Source organism: Aptenodytes forsteri, unplaced genomic scaffold (genome assembly GCF_000699145.1).
Source record: "Aptenodytes forsteri isolate BGI_AS27 unplaced genomic scaffold, ASM69914v1 Scaffold523, whole genome shotgun sequence".
NCBI classification, from domain to species: domain Eukaryota; kingdom Metazoa; phylum Chordata; class Aves; order Sphenisciformes; family Spheniscidae; genus Aptenodytes; species Aptenodytes forsteri.
In genome coordinates this window covers 385,987-408,822 of record NW_008794159.1, presented here as the reverse complement: position 1 = coordinate 408,822, position 22,836 = coordinate 385,987, and the positions used below count along the sequence as shown (strand labels likewise).

At 40.3% G+C, this 22,836-nt stretch overlaps 1 protein-coding gene across 1 annotated transcript in view; it reads left to right on the top strand.

Moving 5' to 3' along the window:
* Nucleotides 1-239: 239 nt before the first annotated feature.
* The window catches only part of TMEM108 (transmembrane protein 108), a 163,852-nt gene continuing 141,255 nt past the window's right edge, over nt 240-22,836 (top strand). Inside the window, exon 1 of the mRNA XM_009280375.2 lies at nt 240-321. The gene's annotated coding sequence lies outside the window, so the exon portion shown is untranslated. The remainder of the gene's footprint in view (nt 322-22,836) is intronic.

Here is a 22,836-nt window from a genome sequence, read left to right as displayed (position 1 = left end):
GAAGAGTCCTCTACTTACATTCCCAAAAATCAATAACATGCAGAACTTTGTGGTCTCTAATCCATTAGACTGAAAGCTCTGGAGAGCAATAGGAGCCGCATGGCACTGAGCCATGTATTTAAATTGAATGCCTTTTAGAATGAGATGAATAAACATATTGGAATAACACACCCACTTCTGTAAATTTACAGGTTGCACCAGCTGGCAGATTAAAAATAAGAAAACAAGAAGCTGGAAGAGTTGCTATTACCAGGAAGATCCAAACCAATGGACTGTATGGATATTGATATGTTTGAAGGCATCTGCTCTTCCCATTACAAGGTAAGACACAGAAGGATTTTTCTGGTGGTTTGTTTCTCTTCAGTGCAGTGCAGCTCTCTTTTGTGGCACTGCCCAAGATGGCAATGGAGGTGTTCTCCAAAGCTTGTTCAGTCTAGTGGCTCACTGCTAATAACTGTGACCTACAGTTAATGTATAACTGGACTATATTCAGACCTGAAAAGGCCTCAACTTTCAAAAGCCAATGACAAATGTGGATCCTCAGGGCCTATAAAATTCAAAGTTTTATTATGTAAAGTACCTGTTCAGATAGCCCTACAGGTTGTCTATTTTTAGAATGTGCTAATAGGAGACCTTCCCACTCACCTAAGGCATCTTTTTTTATGTGCTTATTAATTGCTGTAGATTGAAGTAGACTTGAAACCTGTACTTCTTAGTGCAGGATCTTAATCAGGAGAAAATGTCTCTAAACTGGATGCCAGAAAATGTCTCTAACTGGAGATGCAAGTTATGCCATTTTCTTTGTACAGTCTTAGTGTTCTTTCACTTTCAGGATTGTTATATGGTTTGTTTACAAAAACTGCTGCATTTTTCTTTTTTTCTATCTATTCCAATAAAAATTAATTACATATTGCTCTAAGCTGAGGGTGGTGGAGAGCTTGATACATTTTCTTGGCGTCTTTTGCCTGATGCCTGGCTATACTGTCACTTATTCTGAATGCTTCCTTTACTGGGTTGTTTTCAGGGAAGGTACAAAACACAGATTTTTTTCAAAACTTACTTGGAACTGGTAGAAACACTTGAGAAAGACATGAAGCAAACTGATTTTAAAGTAAAATTTCTCATTTCTAAGATGATGTAGTTCTGCATGGCTGGGGGATGGCTATGTGGGACTTCTTCATATTCTCACAATTCTGATCGACACAAGATTGCTACAGAGCAAATTGAAAACCACACCACCAGCTCTGTGTTACTCAGGAGCTCACATCAGGCAGCTGTGCAGTTGCAAAAAGGAGCAGTTACAACTGGTCTTAGCTGGTGTCTGCTTTGACCCAGAGGGGACTTTCAGCTGAAGTCAGCGCGATGCTCCATTTCTCCATTTTCACCAGCCAGTGTTAAATGATGAGGGAACCGTCTGTGCTGGGGCAGTGCGCTGCCATTGCTTCTATTCTGTACGGAAATACTGGACACCAGTGTCCAGTGTTATCAGTCTGCCATTTTCACAAGCCTGAGATCCACAAAAGAAGAATGAGAGGAGTGTAAGAACTAAACTGAAGAGATCCTCTTCCTAAGGTGGGGAATGTAACAGACTGTGGCACTGCATCCTATAGAAACAGGAGGTGCTCCCTTGTATGCTGAAATAACAGGAATGAAATGTGTGAAGTATTTAGAAAATGCAAAGATAAGGAATAGCAAACACAACTTACAAGGAAAAACACCTTCAAACTCTTGAGTACTTGGGACATTCCAGTAATTTTCCGTAATTGTTGTTACGGAGGAGTGTACATAGTCCATAAAAACCTGTAAGATCTGGTCTAGATAGCAGACACTTCTCTGAAGAGTTTTATTTCCCCTCCCAGATGCTTGTGTGACCCCTGGTGTCCACACACAAGCGCTCCAGTGGAATTTGTGTTGCCACCAGTTATTGCCAGCTTCCACAAGTATAAATGCTGGCCTGGTCTGTGCTTTCTTGTTTGAACATCTTTACACTCGCATTTTATGAAATCCCTAGCTTTAGAGCAAATTCCTAATATAATGGGGGAGAGGGGAATGTCAGCTTTGGTTCCGCATATGTGAAATGAGAATACCATTTTGTCTTGCTACCTTGCCTGCTTTAATCATGTCCTTCTCTGAATTGGAGCTTCTGAGTTTGTGCTTCTTGGCGTGGGAGGGAACTCAGCTTTGGACAGGGCCTCTGGCTGTTGCATGGCAAGTAATCCTTCCAAATAGGATTTGCATTCTTGCAGCAGCCATTCTGGGGGTAGAGAATGAATACATGGAGGCAAATTCTGCTTACACAGACGTAGCTCAAGTCCAGCCATTCAGAGCACGAGTCAATGGCAGACAGAGTTGCACATAAACCGAGTCCTTTCTGAAACAGAACTGGTACTAGTGCCTAAGAAAAATGTACAGGGTCAGAGCGTCTGCAGTGTCTTAGTTAACTGGATTTATAGGCACTTATTCACAGCAAAAATGTTGTTAGAGCCCCAGAGCTGCTTTGTTAGTTTTCATTTGCCGAAGGCTGTCATACCTGCAGAGTTGTTGTGTGGAAATGTGAGCTTGCAAGCCAGCTACTTCTGTGTGCTGTCTTGGTCTTCACTTAAAACTTCATTGCTCTTTCAGTGCTGTGTGCTCTCTGCTTTAAAGCACCTGAGATGGTCTACTATAATGACTCTTCTATTTGGGATGACAGCCTGCGGCTGTAGGATAGAATAAATAACTGGAGGTAATAGTGGCTTAAATCAAAGCCAGACCTTGAATCCCTGGACTTTTATATTGGCCTTTATTTGTGGGCATTATTCTTGATAGCCTTCTAGGTGTGTTTATCCTTTTTTGGTGGAGAAATGATTGAAACATCAAACAAAGCTTAGGAAGTGAAGGAACAGACTACCTTCTGGTTTATACCCAACACAGATATTCTGATATTAACAGAATATGTTAACAGGTGCTGTTAACATTCTTCTCTGAAGAAGAAGCACCTGAAAACTTCTGGGAAGTCATATATTAGAAAAGTTCAAAACTGAATAAAAATTTCCTTTAACTCATCAAAATGTTTTGTAGCTCTTGTTTTTTTTTCTCTGCAGAACATAAAGATGTGTTTGTTCTCTGTATTGAAGCACTGGTAACTTGTTTGAAAATAAATATTTCAAGTATTTCAGGATACCTGAATCAAAACCAGTTCATTTTGCTAGGAGTTCACAGTTCAGTGAAAGGTTTCCTTACAGTTAAATAAAATAAATTGATTTTGCTTATGACTTAGTCCTGTCTCTCTCCTTTCTGGTGCACTGAATTTGATGTTGCTATTATTCACCTTTACTAGTAGTGCTGAGGGACCCCAGGCATTGACGAGGCCTCAATTGTGCCGGGTACCATGCCAGGTCCAGCATAAATTGCAAATGCACCTTTCTGCAAAGAGTATATGATCAAAGAGGCAAGAAAGATTAGATGGGTACAGACCCAGGAGCACAAGGGACAGTGAGACATTTTTCGTCAGCATGGTAAGCAGTGGCTTCAAGAACCTGGAGGCAGACATTTACATGTGCAACTCTCTAGCCTTGAGGTGATTGTGTTTTAAGGTGGTGGAGAATCAAAGCATTTCATCCCTGCAAGTAGGGAGGGATCCGAAGAATTGCCTATAATGTCACTATAGTACTCCTTCCATGCTGTTTTGATTTGAATAAGAGCAGTTTGATTTAAATCAACTCGGAAATGGGAGCAGCTTCTTGGCAGTGGGGGGAAGCCTTTCCCTTTTGGAAGTGAAGGTGACATACAGCTTGCCTGTCCTGCAGTGTAATTTGTCCTGACATTTGCTGGCACAGTAAGTTCTAACTGCAGTGACGCTTGCCCTGTGTGACATAATTCAAAACACTTTTTCATAATACTTCCACTTGAACTGAAAGCAGCCAAACTGTCTTTTCTAATTTCAGCCCTTTTGATCTCTTGTCCCCAGTGGTAAGTTCTGCTTTGCAGTGTTTCCCAGTGCTGCCTGAAGTAAGAAGATGAGATAGCAGGTAGCAATCCAAGGTTTTTCCCCTGTCGCTACTTGAGAGCATGCTAGAAGTCATTGATCCTTCATGAGCTAAATTCTGAAGGAGTTAGCTTCAGAAGTTAGCCCTCCCAAAGAAGACATTAAGATACAGAAGTAAAAACAGAGCCAACTAACAATAAGGTGTGTTTGTGCTTGCCTCCATTTGTTACCACTAACATTGGACACTAGTCATGGAATATTATATTTAAAACCAATTGAAAGGAAAACGGTATGGAGCGAGATCAGAGTCTTCACAATCAAAACCAATGCATTTTTCTAGGGGTTTTTTTGTGGGTTACCGAGTGGGAATTGTTACAACTCTTTTTAATTTGTTTCTGCAGGAAATCTGACGTAAAGGTAAACTTGCAATGAGACTAATGTAAGAGGGTCCGTGAGTACTGGCAAAAAGAAAGAAGTGGGTACCTGGTTATGCAGGATGCATAGTGCCTCTTCTGGTTTCTTGCCAAACATAGAAACAAAAGCTGGGACACTTTTAGATGGCTACTTATTTAGCCTCAGGTTCCTCACAACCCATAACAAGTCATGGTTTTGAGGACAACCTCCTATCAGCTATGTGAGGTGGGGAAATGCCCTTATTCTACCCACCCATACAGATGGCCACTGAGATTAGCCCGGGATCATGCAAAGCAGAGAACTAAATTCCACTTCTAAAACCAAGCACCAGACCTGGCTATTCACTCAATACTCTTACACCAGCGTGTTGACCTTTCTGCAGAATGAGTAGGCCATACCACTCCTATCCTCAGTTAGATTAAGGATCAGTCTGTTGAATTTTAGCTGTGCGTTTCTAGGTCAGATTTAAAGTGAGTAAAAAGGTCACACTTTGTTTCAACTATTTGCTGTTCAGGAAGAGAACCAAAAATAGTAAATGGAGTACAGAAAACTACAGAAATTCAGGAGAGACTCAGTTTTGGAGTTCAGCTTCTTACAAGAAAGAGGCCAAACTGAACTTTTACACTCTAATCTGTCTGCAATGGTGAGGTTGCAGTTGAGACAGCATCACCTTGTTGTGCTAAAGAGGTCCCTCTAAAGATCCTCATACTGGAAATTAACTCAGTATACAAAATGTTACAAATGTATACAGTGTGACTTGTGTATTCATTTTGGTATCTGTGCTGTTAATTACATGTTAGATTACTAAAAGTGCATTTTTAAAGCTCTATTTGTGATAGAACCTTTCCTTTTTTGTTTCTGTTTTCACCTTTCTTTATTCTTCCTTACATGCATGTACTAATTGCTTAGATTTAGTTAGATGTATACTGCTTAAAAACAAGCCTTTGTAAAAGCAAATGCAAAGTAAAATTCTTTCTTAAACAAGTGTTTTTCGGAATTTAGCATGCCAACAGCAGTGCTAAGAAGTCAAAGGAATGCTTGTGAGTAGGAAGGCAGAAGCAGATCATGTGAAGTTTCACAAGTGAAAGCCAGCATCCTCGTTTGCACGTAGTTGGAGTTTATAGCTGCAAAGAGCTAGCTGAGTGCTGAATCAAAGTGCTTAAAAAGCAGGGAAAGATTTTTGACTTCTCAAAGTTCTGTAAAAGCATGTTTTCATGCATTTCAGTGTGGGATCTAAATTTAAATTGTTGGCATCTTTCTAAATGTGTATTTAAAAGGCATGGGAAAATGAAATCTATGATAAACTATGTCAGAAGAAGGAATGGTGATTTCTTTTGCTAGGAAGTGAGACAAAGGTGGGCTTAGCATGGTCTTACCCACAAGATCTGATTGGGTTTTTTTGCATAGCTTTAGCCAAATTACCTAATTTATCCACCTTAAATCTTTCCTTTGGTTAAATGGGGTAATAGCACTAGCTTCATTTGGCTTTGGGAACAAAATAACGGGAAAAATGCATGTGCAGTTGCTGAAGATCCAGATCGTTAAAAATGCAGAGCACTGTTATTATATGACTTTGGTCTAGTTTGAACAACATAATCAGCAGGCAGCTTTGTCTAGGCATCCTAGTGAACTACCAAATAAGTATTTAATATCCTAAATCCTCTGCTGGGGTTGTCTTTTGATTACATCAGTGTCATAATTCTTGCTTTCTTTTATAGCTGTTCAAAGAAGAGATTGTCTGGTGCTTTTTTGAAAGTTGTATTCTTTGTCCCAGTCCTTCTTCAGAATATTCTGAAGAATTGTACTTTTTGCTCATTTAGCTGCATCCACTGCTGGCTTTGCTTGCTCAGCTTAGTAAAATTTTGGAGGTAGAGTTTATTGTCTATAAACTTCAGGTGGTTCAGCTACTCTGCCTTTTATGCTGAGTCTTTTTTTCTTTTCCACACCATTCTCCAGAAGAGACTTTCAAAGCTAAGAATGACTTCAGAGCGTCACCTTGTACTATTCGTCTTTCTGATTTGGTCTGTTAGCTGTTCTTGTGTTACCTTATGGGAGAGGCAACTGTTCACCAAAAATGGTGCATGTAAAATCTTATTCTCAGAGCTTTTCTTTAAATTGAAGGATGTTTTACCTGTCACGATAGGCTTATTAATTTGCAATTGTTGCTTCCTCTTTTCAGATGTAATCTTCATGTCCTTGAGTAAATCTCTCTTAACATGCTGTTGTCTTAGGCACACATTGTTCACTTTATTTCCTGATTCTGCCACACAACCTAATAGCTTTCAGAACGGAGGTTGTCAGGTACCCAATTATCAGGAACCACCACACTACTCTTATTTTGGACTTTCTTTGGCAATTTAATAATACCGTATTCTTCAGTTTTCTGTTTCTCAGCAGTAGCTTACATCTTTCTTCATCTTTCAAACTCCATGTGTTTTATGTCTTGCCTTAATTTTCCCGTTTTGGAGAATTTGACATCTTCCACCTTTCCCCTTAGGCTGTTGAAATTCTTCCTTCATCTTACTGCGCCTTTCCAGGTTAATTTTAGCTGTCTGCTTACGGGTGATCAATCTGTTTTTATTCAGCTTTACACTAAGTGGGATCTTCTTTGTGTTTCTCTCCTGGGACTGTGTTCATCTCTTGAACTTTTGCTCTGTAGAGAAGTAGAAACATTCTGCTTCTCAGTCACAAAAAAATCAAACGCATTTTCATGTTGGTAGTTAGCATTTTATTGTCTTATCTAATTTCAGATCAAATAGATTTACATGGCGTCTCTTCATCTACAAGGAAATTATGCTAGCATTCCTATTCTCTTGTGCTAAACTTATTAGACAGGCATGTGTAACATCATGCCTGTCTCCTGCAGCTTCAGTTATACGTATATAAATGAAAACAGTGCTTTGTGTTCTTCACACACTTGTGCATAACTTCCCAGTGACTTTCTGCTGGGTATCTCTTAAGAGTTTCCAGTCTTGTTCCATCCAGCATCTTTTCTAATTTAATGTTGCTGCTCTCATGATTCAAGTTGCAGGACACCTGACTTCCAGGCTTGGAGGAGTAAAGGAAATTTGGAACTTGTTAAAGAAATTTTGGCAAGAAGTGGAGGTAGTAATTTTCAATAGCTCATCCAGCAATAGGTTGAGAAATCCTAATGCCTGATTTATCTCTGATGTAAGTGGCACCACTTACTTTAAAGTAACCTCGGGAGTAAAAGACCAAAATAGAATGACCTGAGGCATGTACTGTACACATGGCACATCTGAGCAAAGCAGTCCTAATGAAGTAGCCCTTCTTTCTCTCTTCACTTAAGCAGCTCCTGGGAAACAAGCATTGTGATCTTCCCCTGCACAAGTAGAAAAGGCGTAGGAAAGTGATGTGATGAAACCTGTTAGGGGCATGTTCCTTAAAAAATTTCCCTGGGGTGTTTGCTTTCAGGTATGAAGACTGTCTGCACTGATCAGTGGAAGTGTTCAGGTATAGAGGAAGCTGTTCTGCCTGTTTTCCTGCAGATCTTTCCCCGAAGAACTGCAAAAAAATTCTAACCACTTCAGATATCAGACACACAGTCTCATCTAAGGTGTGCATCTGTTCCAGTGAAGCAGAGAGGAATGTGGAAAAATGTGTTTTAAACAAATGTAGTTCCCCAAGAGAAATTTGTGTTCGTATCAAAGATCCCTTTTTTAAGATCTTGTAATTCTTCATAGTGAAGGGAGTAACTGAATGCAGGTGAGGAGAATGGTTCTGCTGCTTCTGTCAAGTTTCCTGTGTAACAGGCTAGTAAATGAACAAATTTAAAAAGCTTTTAGGATCTTTAAAAAAACCCAAACACTGAGGTTGTTGCTCAGTGTAATTATCAGAAGGGTTTGGCAGCTAGCCTTGACTGATTTGAAGGCTACCATTAGGACCTATCCACATCAATATCAAATATGGCAAGACATCTTAAAATCTGACACTTTGTCTATAATGGTGTATTTCCTATGGAAGGTGTGGTGTTGCACAGAGATATGTTTGGGAAGTGCTTTAAGACTTGTAGATGAAAGTTGTTATATATGAAAAGTACAAAGTGTTAGAATATCAAAGGAGTAGGGGTTTATATCGAAGATTAGAAATAAATAATTGGCTACTTCCCAAAATGTGTGTTTAGTTTTCAAGAACCATAGGGTACAGTGTACCAGCAGGGCTCCCTAAGAATTAGTTTTGGATACATGGCTGCCAGCGGTGACCTTTTCTTGAAAGGAAAGGTGATTTTAGAAATCGGCAACTAGTAGTACAAAACCAGTCTAGCGCTCAATCTGATAGCGCAGCCATTGGAGTTTGGTTCTGAGGCAGGAGCTTGGGAGAGAGAGTTGGGGAAGGCATTGAAGGGGTGGGAAGATAATTTTCACACTCTGCACAAGTAGCATAAGCTCTTTGTTTAATCTAATATCCTGAAATCTGACATGGAGAACTATCCCCTGGGGATATTCAAAGACTGTAATTAAGAAGTTTTTATGTGAGAAGAGGATAACTCACTGAAACATTGCAGGAAGGGTAGCTGTGAAAATTTTTCCACAGATTTTTTTCAATGCTTTTTATCTCCAGTTTAACCTCACGTTGTACTGAATTGCCTTTGTTTTCCCTGTCTGATAGTAAATGCATTAGTGGGTTATGGCAAATACTCAGATCTGTTGCAACAAGGGGATCATTTGCTATTTTTCTTCAAACTACCCGTAACAGTGCTCTGCAGCTGTGGCATACTACCTTGCAGTGATGCAGCAAACTAGTGTCAGGCTTTCCAAGTATTTTGTGTGCATTAATTAAACTTCACAATACCCTTCTGAGGCAGTATCTGACTTAATGCTAGGCAGTGCTCTGTGAGTAGTTATATTGTGATTAGTGCAGCTATTTATGACTGGATGTATGGTGTTGGGTAAAATCATGGAAGCTAGCCCCATCACAACCATATATCCTCCTTCCAAGGTCTTAACGCTATGACAACAGGAATGCCAAAAATAGAAATCAGGAGTCTCAGCTCCTGGGAGATTGATTTCATCACTGGGCAGCATTTCCTCCCTTAGGACCTTCTTCTGTGTGCCTACTTTAACCCACCTTCTTTCTACCTTTGTTGCAGAGGAACAGTCTGGCCCTGAATCAACTTTTAAGTGAAAGGTAATTGCAATCATAAATCTCTTCCACAGGGGGTTGGCATTGTCTTTCTTTTTAAGTTAGATATACTAGGAATCATACCGAACTGCTGCTTGCTGTGAAGTCAGTGGTGCATGAAAATTGACAACATTCAGGCACCTTTTTTAATAGAATGCCCTTACCAATGTGCAAGGCAGGTTAGTTGTTAGTTTGTTGAAAATCAACCAAATCACAGCCACCATTTTTTTCCCTCCTATCCCTGTTTCATGACCCTCTATTTTTTGTATAGATGTTAAAAGCTAAGGTTCTCATTCTTTAGTGAGCCTGCACAACTCCACCCTAATATTGCTGGGACTATCGTGTCAGGTCACTATCGTGATCACCAAAGGACTGTTCAAGCTGATTTCTTACCACTGGAGCTTACTGCCTGTAGCTGATACTGGGTAATCATGTAACTAGGTAAAGGTCAGAAGTAATCCACCACTTTGCATTCTGGCACTGCAGACCCTTTCTAAATACAGTAACTAGCTGTGGAGGTGGGGTCTGTTTGGATCTCCCTCATGGCATACACAATGTGATGAGAAAAGTAGCTAACAAAAGCTTAGTTTCTTATTTCAAGACTGGTTGCCCAATTCCTGTTATTAAATAGCTGTCTGCTCACTGCTTTGCTGCAGCATCTCCATCATCCAAAATAACATACGGACCACAAATACTGTTCAGTAACAGAAAAAATAGCTGATACCATCCTGCTGTGTGGGTAGGGGCAAGAAGTTTTACAGAGATACAGGATCTTTGCACAGATGTCCAGTGGTTTCTGGGACGTGTCTCATGGCTGAATTTGTTTCCACTGTCTGCTTCTGTATTTTGAACTGTGATTATTTTTTAAATTTTTTTATTGGTGTGGAGGTATCACCTCAAGGGAATTCCTAGAGGCATTTTTCTCCCATTAATGCAGCATTTTCTGCTGAAAGGATAATCTGGTCTCACCTTTAGTACAAAGCAATCTTGAGTAATTTATGCCTATGTCTTGACTGCAGAAAACAGACTACATCATAAATAGTTTTGAAAAAGCATGGGGGATCACTTACTGAAATTAACAGTAATCTTTCTATTCACTTAATGGTTGAAATTGTGTTCAGTATATTTGTGCAATTGTTTTCAGTGATTTGGACAGGACGGATCACAGGAGTAGGACAAAGATTTGATAGCAAGAAAATAGGGTTAATTAGAAACTGTGTGGTCCTGCAGCGACCCTAGAGATCACAGAAGTAAGCAGGACTTTTGTTGGACATGATACTGGTTTCTCAGCTCCAAAACAGTGGTACCCCAAAGTGTGGATGAAGTTGTTGTAAAATGGTCTTCTCCAGAAGGTGTCATTCATCAAGGTAAAGCAGCTTTTTTGTTTCTGTTTTGGAACTATTTGAATAAACATTGATCAGATACTCCCTCTCCTATTTACTCATGTGTCAATGTGAGAGATTTTGGCCCTGTGCTATTAATGATCATCATTTTAATTACAATATTTTGTACAGCGTCTTTAGCTGTAATTCTTCTCTTGGAGGTTATATTATTCTTTTGTTACTTTCTGTACTACACAGCATTATTTAGCATATTTGAGAATTATATTTTGCCCAAACTTGGAATTTCTTCTGTCATTTTGCAGTACAAGAGTGTTGTTATGTTACCATATTTTTATAGTCCTCTGAAGAACACCATTCCTTGATTCCAGCATCACTTTTGTGTAGTTAAAAGGCTGATACATTATAGTCTACTTTAGATCCGAAAAAAATAATGAACACTCCAGGAACATCAGGGGCGAATGGCAAGTACTAGTTAGTCCTCTCCACAGCTTTTCTTTCTACTCCTTTGTCTTCATAAGAAGGACGAATTCAACTATTAATATTTTTATTCTCCTTTATTCATTAAAGACATAATTCAAAATGTAATAGCTAACTGCAGAGTGCCAGAAAAGTCTAATGAGATATAAATTACCTTAAAAACTAGACAACTTTCTGCTACTTATTCTTGATTCAGGACCATGTAATTTCACAGCTACATACTTAAGCCAATGTCCTCTCAGATACTCTCCCACAGTTATTACAGTAAGTGAATTTCGGTCAATTTACTATTTGGTGTGAACAGGAGTATCAGAATCTGGTTTCAAAATAATTTATCCATTCTGATCTATTAAATGAAATACCAGTAGCTTCAGGTCTTTTTTTTTTAAAAATTAATAATTACAGTGTATTTATACTGTCCTTCAATTCACTTAATTCAACAGCAGATGATTAAAAAGATCACAGATAACTTGATTCATTGCCGTGCCAAAGCAGGATTGTTCCTGGTGTCGTATTTTCCATTGCCTTGCCCAATACACTTTTAGGTGACCTGAAAGACAGATTGCCCATAATTTCCTCTTCCTCTCTAGGTAAGGTTCACATTCTTACATGAGTTTCAGTAAAAGGTTCATTCTTTGTTGCAGTAAGCAGTTCATCAATGTAGAATGACTTTTGCCGAGTTGATCAAGATGAATCTGTGTATTTCATATAATAATGGAGCAGTTTATAAACCTTTATGGCTAGATAGTGAAATTGGAAGAGAAAGCATATGACCCCTCGACTTACAAGGGTCTGAAAAGGTAGAGGCATTGCTGCTTGAACGTTAGCCACGTGACTGTCTCTTGCTGTAGGAGAGCAAAACCAGCCAAGTGGGTAAGCATATGCTACAGGTTATTTAAACTAACAGAGCTTGTAAAGGGAAAAGATGCACTTTGCTGGAAGATTACTGCCTCAAGTCAGCAAGGCTTCCTAACTCAGGCTTTTGCTGCTTACCCCCTTTGTAGCTATAGAGTGTCCTTTCAGGTGGTTTATTAATTGATTGTGTTTAGGGATCGGCAGTAAACATGGGGCTTTGCATTCCAACCTCCAGTGAAAAATTCAGCGGTGAGTAGGTTGTCAGCCAGGAGAAGTTGTGGATTCAGTCCCTTGTTAGGGAAGCAATGGTGTTCCAAAACCGTAATTACTAAACTCTCTGTAATCCAGAGGGAGAGGCTGATCTCTAGTATGAGTCCTTTCCCTTTTTAACTCTTATTCTATATGAAAAAACTGGCAGTTCAGCTTAGTCATATAAAGTCGTCTTAATACAGGTAAAACTTTTCCTTCCTCCTCTCTTCTTTTGCACAGTCCACCAAATTTAAGTCCTCAACTAAACCTTTAATTATATTTAAAAGATTACTTTTATAATGCTTCCTTTACTTTTCCCAAAATTACACTCAGTCTCTTCCAGAAATAATTTCCAGTGTCAAAGTGCTTCAGGTAAGCTCCTTCTTCAAGTGGAAAGTTTATGTACTCTCTTCTCTTCTTTAATATGTTTTTCTCTATTAAATAAGTATAGGGGGGGGGGGGGGGGGGGGGGGGGGGGGGGGGGGGGGGGGGGGGGGGGGGGGGGGGGGGGGGGTGAGAAGATATGTTAGATATTAATTCCCATTTGTTCTTATTACGGAATTGTGCTGACAAAAGCACTTCACTCACGAAATAAGAATGGAAGGGAGAGGAGAAGGCAAAATAAATAGGACTGAGGGATGTGCACGTGGCTTGGCAAATCAAGAACCGGGGAGGAGGTGGGGTCAGAGTTCCCAACTTCACCGCTGATTGTCTGATTTGCTCGGTTTAACTGATTTGCTCTGTGACACAAAGTACCTTTGCTCTTCAGTATGCCCATCCCTAAGAAGGTTATCTTACCTGATATTATAAAGGGTTCTGCAGATTATTTGTAAAATGCTTGGGGAACTTCGAATGAAAAGTTATATGCAGATAGGTACAGATGTAGAAAGAAATATAGACATGTACCTCAGCCTAGTGCAGTTACAGAGCACAGCATTACTGCCACCATGGAGAGGACTGGAAGAAACCCACTGGGAGCTGTTAAGTAATTTCTCGACTCTTTTTAGACATTTACTATATGTTACTTTGGCTTGGCAGCAAACGTGGTGTGATACTCAGCTTAATGCGTAAGAGTTCTGGGGGGAAGAGAGGGAAGTATGGGGAGGAAGGGTCATTTGTTGAGTGTTTTAATTCCTTTTGTACTCTTACCCTGTCATTAGAGGCAAAATTCATTCTTTCTCTCTTCTAGAGCCCTAGCTATTTACTCAGTGTTAAGCCACTGGCATTTTAAAATGAAAGATTTTCAATAGCCAAGGATTACGTCCTGAGGGGAAATAAATGGCTTTTTCAGGCATGCTCTTCCTTGAAGACAGAATACTGGGTAGATGGATGGCTGGTCAGCTTCAGGATGGCACTTTTTAGATGATTATAGCAGCTCTTCTCTGAACGCTTGCTTCTCCTACTGCTCATCAATTCCATTTGCAAATCATTCAATTTTTAAACCATTTAATGACTCTGTCTTGAAAACTATTCGAGTTAAGTGATCTGCCAAAAATAACACCAACCTGCTCTTCTACAGCACTATAGGATTCATTCCCCTTGCTTTGTATCTTCTATATATTTTTTCTTTTAATTTCTTTTTTCCTTCCCTTTCCTCAATTTCAGCTGTCCTTGTGACAGTGGTGTTCAGATGGAGTAGAAAGCAAGGGAAGTAGTTCACTTAATGCATTCTTGCTGCACAATTGAGAGAGAAGCTGATCGGTATGTTTCAGCAGGGAGGCAGGCAAGAGGTAGCAGATGGCATGAAAGGGGAGCTAAGAAGCCATGAAGATACAAGGGAGAAGTATTTCTCAAAGAAAGATAAGTAATGTGTCAAAATAATATGCAGGGGAAGGAAGACAGTTTGGGATCTAAGGCAAAGTTGGTCAGGGCTTGAAAGCGGACTAAACACCGGTCTTCCCAGACAGAGCATCCTCTCTGGTGAGTGGCCCATGGTGAGCTGCTGGCTACTGGGGGCAAACCTTTGGCTTCTCCACACTGAGCTAAAAGACCCAGGTTTCTAGATCAGAAGACATACAGACCTCTCAAGTACTTTGATTCATGTTTCTTCTTGGATGTTCAGGATGGAGGCACAACCTGTCCTAAGCCATTAGGCCATGTGGTAAGGGAGAAGCTTCCAGAAGATAGCCACATGTAAACTGCTTGCTTGGGGTGGTATCTACACATTGCTAACTCCCAAAGCGTGCCTGAGAATTGTCAAAACGAGGCCAGTGACAGTTTGAATGGTTTAACAGCATTGATGATTGATTTCCAGTGCCCATGGGTGTTCCTTTGTGATGTGTAACTTGGAAACGTGACCCAGGATGCAACAGCTTGGACTTCTCTGAAGGGTATGGAAAGGGTTACGATGATAATGTAAGGTCAGACATAGGCAGTGAGGATGCACAGTGAGACACATTGATCTTGACAGTGCCACTATGGTGTTTGGGTTGACTTTACCCCAGCTTCAGGAACTGAGAGAATGTTCTGAACAAGTTTTGCTTTTGAACATCTGCAGTTCGTTTGAGCCTGAGGAGCTCAGTTGGCAAAATGAACAGGGACAGATTGCAAGCCTTCTTCCACAGAACTGCTTCAATTTTTCAGACCTTTCTGCACAAGGAAAACAAGATTTTTGGGACTTTATTCCATGAGGACCAGCCATAAAACAACGCTTAAGAGGCACTCTTCTGTTGACTGCACAAGGAATTGCACTTGCCAATGCCATTATATGAATGTGATCCTAATGTCTGTTTGCAGCAGTGCTGTAAGCAAACTTATACCATGGTTTATTTCTAACTAATTAAAGTCTTATTTAGGAATGAATCATTTGTACACCAGAATGATTTATATATTTATTTTAAATCAGAGACAGGCATTTCATACTGAGGTCTGCTGCCTCTGTAGTGCAATTTTTTATCCCCAAAATGATCTGGGGTTGCTTCTCTCTGAATCCAAGCATCTGTGACGTTAATGTTACTGCATTTTATAATTGGTACTTGATAGTTTAAGTGGATAATCAGCTAAGACATAAATGCAGCTTACCAGGAAACAATTGAGAATTTAGGATAACAAGGCTGATTAGACACTGTGTTATGCCAGTCTCATGCTAAGATAATTCTACTGAGTTGAAATTGTACAAATAATGCTGTAAGATCCACAGTGGTCAGGCAGACCCCCTTCACGTATGCTTGACTGCCTATCTTTGAGTAGACACAGTCTAAATGGTAGTGAGCTCCTGTTAGTGAGAAACATTAAATGCTCCTCAAGTCTAGGATTCTAGACATTACTTCCTTGAGTCTTTGCAACTTCTTTATTAAAGAAGTTTGAAAAGCAGTTAATAACATCCCATAGCAGTCATCGTTTCAAAGACTCTTCTTCTGTTATCTAGGCTTATATTTTAGATTAAAACATGAAAGGAGAAGCATCTTGTCCAGCATTACATAAACCTGGTGGCTTTTAGCATTCACTGGGAATGCTTGTTTGCTGCTAAAGCAAGTGTTAATGCTCTGTAGAGGAGGGAACCGTGTACGTTCTTCTGGTGGACAAGCACGAGACCGAGAGTGCACGATTTATTCAGGCTCTTAATTCAGGGCCCAAGCAGTAGAACCACATGGTCCACTCGAGCTGTTTGGGGGAAAGGTGAACAAATAAAGCTTTTAAATTACCTTTGTGACTCTCAGACACAAGGCTTCATGGGGACCAATTTAGTCTCTGGCACAAAAGATAACAGCTTTATCGCTTGGCTATCACAGGGAGGTGACACAGAGCCTGGTGTGGCAGACATCGTTGCTGGATATAGTTTTTCATAGTGTTATTTGTAGCACAGGAAGGAGACCACTCACTTTTGTGTCCCAAGGGCTCATTCTGGCCCTGTTTTCCATGCTATGGGGATGGAGAGCAAATGGAGGGAGTCCAGTGATGATAATACTATTTTTTTTTTCTCTAGAGTGTGCAGTGCTTCCCTGATACCAGGAAGTACTTTTACGAAGTAGATTGAGCTGTCAGTGTCCTGTGTTGTTCTGGGACTCACGTAACCTGAACGATTTGGATCCATTTGTCAGATTCCTCTGTGCTTATTAGGCTCATGAAATCCACACACTCTGATGAGCAGTTAATGCTGTATCCAAAAGCACCGGCTAATCCCCCGAGTGCCTGTCTCCTTTTGGCACTCTCCTGGTATCGTTGTTTGGCATGCCCTTGACAACTTCAATGTCATAGGAGCAGCAGCTGGAGCTGTATGTTCAGTGGCCATGTGATGGTTGGTTGGGATGTGTTAGACATATGCTGTGTGTTCAGGGCTATTTAAAGGATTAATTTACACGAGCCATGCAGCTGAACTGAAGCTAGTGATCCTCAGTCTATGCTCATTACTCCACCATGCTTAAACGCAACAAACTATTCCTCTTATTCCATGTTTATTTTTCCTCCCAGAAATTCACTGGGGAAAAAAAATATAATAGAACAGCCTCTGTGGCTGGTTAGAAGGGAAAGAATGAATTAACTTCCTCCAGAGAGTGAAATGCAGGCAAAACTTGCCTGTTCTAGGCTCTGTCTGGCAGGAGCCAGGTGGCCAGTCTGTCTGGTTCATAGATCTGAACAAGCCATGGCACAGGCTTCTCTTACCCAGGGAAGACACTGGAGGGGACTACGGGTTGAGGGGGGCTTTTCTGGGGTTATTAAGGTAAGGGGGAAAGAATGTTGCTGTTTAGGAAACAGGCTACCAGTGGAATGATCGCTTTTTGAAATAATGTCGCCAAATTTCTTCTTTATCTGTTGTCTATATATTGGGTTATTCTTTTATCTCTGTACAACAGTGTCTTCTTTCCATAAAGGTCCATTTCTTTTCTGTACAATGAGGGTCATTTCGCTGTGTCTCCTCTTTTGTCCAAGCATAGGAGGCTTCACTTTTTGCTTTCTTTGAACTTGATAGATATAATTTGTAGTTGTTAAGATGAGACTTTTTTTAATACTTCGTCTGTAGAAGTATGGCAAAAGTCCTGAACACTGATAGTCCAAGATGAACTGGCTCTCATTTGAATTTTTGCTTTGATGCCAAAGTAATTTCTGTGAAGGGATAGCTCTGGTCTCTTTTCAGAATTTTGTCACTGAGGAAATGGCTGAACTGATTTGAATAGTATCTGGTAAAACTGGCATCATCCTTAACCCACAGAAAATGACACTTCACGTCCTTGGCTTACTTCCTAATAACAACACAATACCATTTCCATCAAGGTTTTAAGATCCTGAAAAGTTTCCTAATAAATATCTAATTGCAACTGTGTCAGTGGATCAGCATGGCTATGAGTCAGGAAGACTGAGATACTGATTTCTGTCCATTTTTTGGGGTACCAACTGTATATCTACCTGACCTCCTATCAAGCTGCTATTGCTGCCTGGGCTATACATTAAATTTCTAATAGACAAGTTTTTCCTTTTTCCCCCACATCTTTCTGTAATGTTTGTTTTGTTTGTTTATGCGTGTACTTATTCATTTATCATGCATCCAGCAAGATGAATCTGTCTGAAGAGCAACTGAAAGCAGTCTAATTCAGCCGTGTCCTCGCACAGCATTTTTCCAAGGAGAAGTGGAAAATCCCACTATGACAGTCATAGCCCAGCTGCACATCTTAAACACTGTTGCAGCTCTGAATGACTCAATTGTACAATTTAAATAATGAAGTCGAGCTCAAGTGTTTTTATTGCAACCAAACAAATAGACGCACATTGAACGTGGCCCTGCCACTGTTAACTGACGTAAAACACTAGGAAATGTCATATTTCTTGGTGCAGTTAAAAACCCAACAGCCCTATCTCAGCATGGCTGTCACATTTATATTGTAACAGTGTTTTATGATGGCCACGGTTTTTATTGATGACCCTTACTACCCATATAAAATGTGTTTTCTTCTAGCAACTGTATTATCAAACTGACATCACACCCACCCCCCTTCCCCCTTCTTTCCTTCTCCACATCCAAAGCAACTTTTCACAGTAAATTGATTCAGGCATTTCACCTGTTTAGGTATTTTTAAAAAAACATCACTAGTAGGTTAAAACTATAGGGTGAAACTATAACATTTCTTATAGCTCCCCTTACACAAGAGCATGTGGCACAGAACTTTATGGGAAGGAAATGTCAAATCCAAATGCTTACATAGCGAGAAAAACTAATCCAGCTCACACTAAAGACCGCAGAGGCTGTTTTGTGAGATTTGATAATGATCTCAGCTTTGATAATGAACTGAAGACAAATGACTTGAAAAATCTGGGCCTTTCCCTGTTCTTTCAGAGGAAATATACTAAGCTTATGGTTAAATAGTCATTTACAATATGATCAGCCAACGACAGTGTTAAAGGAAGGAAGTTTGGTTAAGTTCAGAGAAGCTGAAAGTTCAGAAAACTTAGAATAAGGTTTTTTTGGATGATTGTGGCACCTTTTATATCCTAATTCTAGCGAAGTTGGAAATACTGTGTGAATATGTTCCTGGGAGAATAGTGTTCCTGGGAAAAAACAGTATTTTATTTGCAGCCTGGCAGGAATGGAGAGATCTGTAAGCTGGTTAAAATGAAAACCAAATAAAATTGTTTGGATTGCGTTGCTGCCTGAGGAAAGCTTGCTCTGAATGTTGGACTATGTATTACTCCATATTAAAAATGCCCTAATTATTCAAAATGTGTCTTAGTAGATTTTGAGGAAAAATCCTACAAGATTTAATTTGTTTAGGGATGTCAGCTGAAGGTGCATTGCGCCTTGGGATGGGAAGTTATTTACATGTTTTCTGGTAGGAAACCTGATTTGGTTAGGAAGATTAATTATAAATGCCAGGAACACTCATGGCTGGAGTATGGTCTGAAAACCTACTGAATTTACAGTCAGAATTTAGTCTTAGGTGGGATGAGAGATGGAACAAGCTAGATAATCTTTTTAGCTGGATGGATGAGCAGTTTCTCTAGGAAAAAACAACTGACTGATTTCCCCCCCCCCACCCCCACCCCTTAAAAGTAGTTAACGTTTTTTAAGGTCTCTTCTGGGACCTTTACAAGCAAAGCATAAACACTGAGGCATGACTCTTCAGTGCATCTGCTTCACGTCAGCCAATATGAAGTAGCATGCCTCTAAATGGATGCCTAGCCCTTAATATAGTGCGAGTTATTGCCAGCACACGTGCAGCAGTTCTGCTTGTTTCTAGACATGTTGAACACACTGCACTTTGGTATGTTTAATCCACAGGGCAGGTCTTCTGCAGTTGACCTGGGCACCTACAGTTGTCATTTGCATTTTAGATATCAGCTAGTTCTCTCTGACCAGGGTTGTTCAGTGTCCAAAAATTCCAGACAAATAGTCAAACCCTTATTTTTTCCAGTCTGTACAAATTTTCAAGCAGTAAAAAAAATAAAAGGACATAGAGAGGAAAAGTTGGATACAGAATAGCCCTATTTGAGGTTGTCTGTTGTGGTAGGCTGTGATTTCAAAGCAAGGCTGATAATCTTGAGGCTTCTGAGGTCCTTGACTGCAAGGAATTGCCCAATCACATTGTCTGCAGGTTGAGAAACCCATGCTCTATCCTATTGGTTGTCCTCCACCATGGGCTTATGCAGTTCATAAATAGGAACGTGTTCTCCCTTGCTGACTTCAGTGCAAGCTTGGTGTGGGTTCACCTGGAAAGCTGAAGATAAACAGGTGGGAAGTAGAATGGTAAGTGTTCTTACCCGTTTTGCCTGAGTAAAAGCAAGTTGTTTACAGACCTTTTCTTGCTTTAATGATCTGTGTTCCACCTCTTATTCCAGGAAGCTGTGCTTATCTGCTGGTACCCATGACCAGTGAGCATTATCCTGGACACTTGGATGACAAAGAACTGTTTATTTACCACCTAAGCAGCTGCAGTGTTGTAGTGCAGCCTTTGAGGATGAGAAGAGCACATGATGGACACTAATTGGAAGGCTTAGACAACTGAGCAGTACCTGCCTTGAATTATAACCTTGTGCTGTGCTCTGCACAAGATATGTAAGATCAAGGCAGAAAACCTCACTGAGAGCTAGGATAGAGTTTCAGAGACTGCAAAGAAATCTGTTGGCAGTCCTTGAAATGCCTTGTTGAATGGCCACTGCCAAGGATGAGTGGTAGATGTGCCTCAACTGCACCTGCCTGAACGAGAGGAAAAAATTTTGACGTGCTGTTGGGGAAATCTAAGCTGTGTGGTGTTGGTTCTGCATACATTGCAAATCTTTGTGAATTTGAGAGAGCTATGCCTCAAGACCTGAACAGGCTTATTTTTCATATGTGGAGTTCCGCAGAGACTGCTTTGTAGGTTGTTTTTTAGATAGCTATGATTTTTACAAGCCATGGTACATAGATTGATGGGCAAAATGAAAACCAAATACCAAAAGTACAGACAGTGTAAACAATTATCTCACCATGAGGCATAAAAAGGGAACACCTTAGTGGCTAGCAGCTTAGTGACAAAATTTGTCAAATGATTACTTTTCCTCTTTGGAGCTTTTCTGGAGTTGCAAGACTGTGAGCAGGGTATCAGGGGTAGAAACCAAGCATCAGTTTTAGTGGGACATTCACGACAGCAACGATTGTCATGTGAGGGGTAGAGGGTGAGTAGGCACCAGGAGGAGCGACAGGCTGATGGAGAGTTACCTTGTCATTCTCCTAAGATGGCAGCATCTGAGGTAGGGGAACTAGAAAAAATACCACTTGTATATGACAAGATGTATTCTTGTTGTAAGGAGTAATGCAGTGATATTTGCCATTTTCCTTTGCAGTGCTGCCTGACAGCCAGACTGTTCTCAGGAGCACTATGTTGGCTTGCAGCAGAGAAAGGGTTGATGGATCTTGGTCACTTTTGGTGGTTTCACCAGTAGACACCAGTTCAGTGACAAGATCCTGTGTTTTCTGTGTGTCCCCTTGAAAGGAGTCATTGCCCCTGCCCTCCTTTTTCTTTGTAGACATACAGCAGTCTGTGATGAAACATAAATTTAGAGTATTGTTCTGTGCCAAAAATCTGTTCAATGTTTTCATAATGCAGCTAGAGTGATTTTAGGCATGTGTTTCTTTTCTTTAACCTGCTTGCAAGTCATCTTTATGCCTTAAAGAGCACGTTGTTCAGTGTACTGCTTGGCCATCTCTGTGATACCCCTTTTCAAATGCGGTGTTGGTTTGTGTCTAAAGACAGGAAATTTTTTAGTCTTGGCCCTTCATAGAGGCACATTCAGTACAGATACCCACTTGGTAGATAAAGTACAAGGCTAGATGTAAGGAAAAAGTTGTTTGCTTGGCTTCTTGCTCATTGGGCATAGGAGCCCAAAGAGAGAGAACTGGCATTGAACGGGAGTATAATGGCTGTGTAGCCTTTCAGATGCAGAGTGATGGTGCAGGAGACTTCAAAGACAAAGTGCAAAGCAATCCAGGAAGCCTAGTTGTCAGCCCAGGAAAACACCGTGGAGGAAAATCACATACACACAAAATAGGTATTTTGTGACATAACTCATACTTCTGCACCCACTTTTGCTAGGAGTAATGCTTAAGATGTTTTGATAACAGGGCTGATGTTATTTGGATGCAGTGATTTTTACATAGACATAGCTAGTGCTGGTTGCCCATGTAGACAGGCTTTTACCATAGTGTAGATATTCCCTTACAGGACTGTTCTGGAGGTGTATTATAGATATTTCTTACCACATAGGGAAAATAGTATTTTTTTAAATAACGTATGCATGACAGGTTTTCTAACCCAGGTACCTGAAATGCAGCTCTTGCTTTCATGGAAGTTCCAGGATTAGAGGCTCACGTGTTCCTGTACAACAAAAAACCCTTTATTGTTATGTGTGTCTCGTCTCAGTATGAAATGTTGACCTAAAGCCTTGCTTGTGTTTCTCCTTGTATATCCTGGCAGCAGAGTAGCTGTTGTTGCTGCTGCATGAGTAACAAAGGCTTCCTATTACCATCTGTCATGTCATACTTACAATTTTCAAGATCCAACCATGGACCTCCTGGTGCGATTGACTTCGATTCATGATTGACATTAATAGCTATTTTTAAAAGTCAAAAACTAGGCTTTATTTCTGACAAGGGGAGCATGTTTGATTGATACTGAACTCATTACAATCATTTACTAGAGTTCGGGAGTCCTGGTGCAGTGACACTTATGACAGCTTTGTTTCAGCATACATGCTTACAACTGCGTTCTGGCTGGGGCGGTCTTGCTCCGATGCTTTGAATTTAATGCCATGTTTTAGAGTTCAAAGGGAAGAAGCACCTATAGAGAAAGTAAACACCCTTTCTAGACAGTTCTCCTTTTAGAGTGGGGGACCATAAATTAAATGTAACTCTTAATGCATTGACTTTAGCCAATTTTTTGTTTGCATAAATGGATATACCTGCCTCCTTTAAGCTGCGGCATA